The following is a 3,838-nucleotide window of genomic DNA, read 5'->3' as shown; positions in this document are numbered from 1 at the left end:
CCTTTGGAGATGTATATATATCCTAATACTTTAGACAAATAGTTCTCATATTGTTGCACATATATTATTGTGGTTGTCTATCTATCTGTCTATGTATCTATCTGTTTGTGAAAATACGTTATTCCTTACAATTTTTCAAACAATTACAAAAAATATTTTTGAAGCCACTAAGTCTAAGAAAAGGCAATGTATGTGTCAGTGTGTCAAATGACATGAGCCTTAGATAATTGACATCACAATTGTCCATCAGTCTGACTACTAAATGAGCCTTAGATAATTGACATCACAATTGTCCATCAGTCAAACTACTAAATGAGTAGTTTGTCTACCAACTATAGTCACCAATTTGATGTTTAATATGAAGAAGGCAAAATAAAATTTAAATTCTATTGAAAGATTCTCACTTCCAGGCTCCACAGAAAAGGTATTTTTATATCTAATTTGAATCTCATAATAGACTAACGATATCAGGAATCATTTTGTATTTATTCCTCCACAAAATGGATTTCCCACTTCTTGGTCACTTTTTGGGAAAATATTATTTGTTGTTGCATCTGTGATTTAAAGTCTCTTACTCTAATTTGATGGAAGTGATGAATCTCGGCCAATGTGGTGAAGGAGACAGTGTTACAACGGTCTGGAATGACATCAGCTTTATGACCTCCATCTTCCCTTCTTCCCCGTGTAGCCAACTCTCCTTTCCTTTGGTAAGAGCTCCTTTCTGAACATGGATGATGTCTGGGAAGTTGGCCAGGTGTCCTGATACAGTGCTAACAGTCCATGACCAGGTCCATGGCCTGCCTGGGCTGCTCAGCGAAGAGTTCTCTGATGGCGTCATAGGCGTCTCCAGGGAAAGCAATGGCCTGGTTCAGACCCGCGGACAAGGCCTGCTGATGCAGCTTCAAGGCTTAGCTGCGGCCCAGGAAGGACTGGCCCACCTTCTGATGCTCCTTCTTGAAGCCAGTCACCTGCTTGCGCGCGCGAACTCGTTGGCAGTGTGGTTGAGCTGCAGCGCGCTGTCATCCATCTTGGGGAAGGATTTGAAGCAGTCTTTCTTGCTCTCCACCTCCTGCAGGTCCAGGGCTGCGGCAGGTGGTGTGCTCAGAGTGAGGAAGAAGTTGGAGCCACCATCTCATCCTTCTCAGCCTTCTGCTTACCCTGTTTCCAGGTCTTCTCATCAGTGCTGCTGGGACAGCTCAGGAAATGCTGGAAGACATGGCACTGCGCCAGCACAGGGTGGCTGGCCATGTGGTTCATCCAGCAGATCAGACCCTTCCTGCGCTTGGAGATGAAGTCCTCCTCGAAGCGCCTGGTGGCCTGCTTCTCGGGCAGATGGGGCACCGAGATGACGGGAAATTTCTCTGCCAGGCGCGCACACAGCCAGTCCAAGTGCTGATAGCACCTGTGCACGGGCACCTGGGTATGCGTGGGCACCAGCTTGTAAGAGATGCAACTCTTCAGCCCTTGAACTTGGTCTGCTCGGTGGGGTCGTAGATGGTGCACTGGAAAGGGTAGGGGCTCTCCTGCCACTCGGGCTGTAGGGACCCAGCACCATGCACACAGCTTGTCCCCATCCTTCACGAAGCCTGACGCCTCTCTCAGCACCAAGGCCTCCCGGCCCGACCTGACAGAGGTGGAGAACTATTAAGGTTGAGGCTCACCCAGGCGGAGCTCTTGGCTCCAGACTCTTGCTGAGGCGGGGGCTCCAAGACACCGAGTGAGCCCAGCGACAGGTCCCAGCGTGTGGACAGAGGTACCCGCTGGCTGTGCTGCCGCCCGCCGCTGCCGAGCCGGCGAGGTCTGGGTACGCGCCTTTGCCCAGCGCGCCTGGCTCGTCAGCCACCGTGGAGCTGTCATCCCACTCATCATTCCAGTCATCATCGCTGCCTAGGCTGGCCTGGTGACCCTGGAGGAGCTGCTGGGGCGATGGCTGTAGGGCGCCCCTGCTGGAAGGAAGCTGGCGATGCCAGCTGCCAGCAGCTGGAAGGCGGCGGGCAGCCGGGCGGGCAGAGCCACCGCCATCTGCCGGTGGGCCAGGCTCGGTCATGCAGATCACCTGTATGGAGGAGGTAGGGAGGGAAGAGACCACGGTGGCCACAGCTGCTGATCCCTTCGAGCCAGCCCTACATGTCCTGATCACTGCACAAGCTCAACACCTCCTGCTCCTGCAGTGAGATCTCAATGGGGTTCTTGAACTTAAAGCCTTAGAGCGCCCGGGCACGCAGCGCCACCTTCCTGAGCCCTGCGCCCTGAGCTCGGGCCAGTCCGAGGGCCCAGTGGTCACTATCCATGTCCCTGAACGCAAAGGGAACTTGGAAGGAGCTTGGAAGGCAGCACAAGGTCTGATTCCTGCTCCGCTCTCGCCCTCCCTGAAGATCTGCTCTGCTAGCAGGAGCTACTGCTGCACAGGCCACTTCTGGCCAGGGTGGGGCCCGGGCCTCCCCACAAGGTTTTCTTACCACTAGCCCTTTACATGTCTGTGCCTACATGAGTACAGAAAGGGAATCTCTATTGCAATGCTTACATTCCATTCCACATCTGTCCCAGACACACACTTTTTCTTCACTTCTCCTATTAGGTCCTTCCCTATTATTCTCACCTCTCCTTGTTTGTTGGTCTAAGTGAAGACACAGATTAGGTCTTTTCATATCACAGCTGGCCCTGTACACAAAGACACAACCCAATCCCAGACCGACTTGCTGCTGGCCAGTGCAGAGTTGTAAGTGAGGTGGTACTATCAGTACAGGACTAGGCTGAGGGGCCAGGTCATCACTTGTAAATGTTCCTAGATCAAAACATGAGGAGGACACAAAGCATTCTGATCTCCAATGCTCTGTAGAGTAGAAATTAATTTATGGACAGTGGGTGAGGCTCCAGACATGGCTCAGTACTGGAAAAAAAACATCTCATTCAATCAGAACTTATTTGATCTCAGCACCTATATGTTTGCACATAAGTTCTCTACTCAATTTCTAATTTCCTTGGGTGACCTTGGCTCTAATAATGAATTTATATACCTACATATTGACCAAAAATTCACATGCACAAAGTCTTCTGAAAAAAATAGAAATCCATGAACATAGAACTCTGTAACTGTGTACCGGCTCATGAGCCTGCCTGGGTCTCCTCAGTCTTGATGCATGTACCTAAGGGGAGGTGGGGTGGGGGATCAGGCAGAGAACCCATGGGGAAGTAGAGTGTGTGGAGTTCTAGGGGAAGCTTAAAGTCCCTGAAAATCCCAAGACAGCAAGAGATGGAGAATATGGAATATTTTAGCCAGGTGTGTATGGACTTCCTACTTAGCCATTAGCTCTCCTTGATTTGAATCAGAGAAAGAATAATAGTATTTATGTTGTAGACTCTGAATATGTTTTCTGAGGAGACCTTGTGGCTACAAGTTGAGGACCTGTTGGAGATAATAAAAGATAGAAAATCTTGCCAATTTTCCTATTGTTTAGCGTCCTGAGCATAGGCCCCTCAGGAATTGCTCTAGGAGTTTAGTGTGACTGGGTAAACTACGTATATATGTTTTGGGCTGAGTTAAATGCCAAATTTAAACAGTGCCTGAAGGACCAGGGCATGCAGAAATTCAGCAATGAAGAAGGAACAAATGTTCTGAACTTCATGATAGTTTAGGTAGAAAGTTGCTAATATCTTTCCTTTCTTTGTCACTAAAGTTCAAGGTAATCAGATAAGTCACCCAGAAGACAAAAAGTATGCTATTCTGCCTTACATCTCAAGTCCTGCTTCTTGGGATAGAGAGAGAAGTACACCAAGACATCTAGCCAGTTTGGATTACATAGTTAGACCTGATCGCAAGTAAAGCCAATTCTAGAGA

The 3,838-nt window shown here is 49.0% G+C and overlaps 1 pseudogene; it reads right to left on the bottom strand.

Moving 5' to 3' along the window:
* Positions 1-485: 485 nt before the first annotated feature.
* Positions 486-2,291, bottom strand: LOC127671295 (sorting nexin-18-like; annotated as a pseudogene).
* Positions 2,292-3,838: the final 1,547 nt, after the last annotated feature.

The sequence above is a fragment of the Apodemus sylvaticus genome, chromosome 1, assembly GCF_947179515.1.
Source record: "Apodemus sylvaticus chromosome 1, mApoSyl1.1, whole genome shotgun sequence".
NCBI classification, from domain to species: domain Eukaryota; kingdom Metazoa; phylum Chordata; class Mammalia; order Rodentia; family Muridae; genus Apodemus; species Apodemus sylvaticus.
The sequence above is the reverse complement of the archived record's forward strand: the minus strand, read 5'-3'. Positions and strand labels throughout refer to the sequence as shown.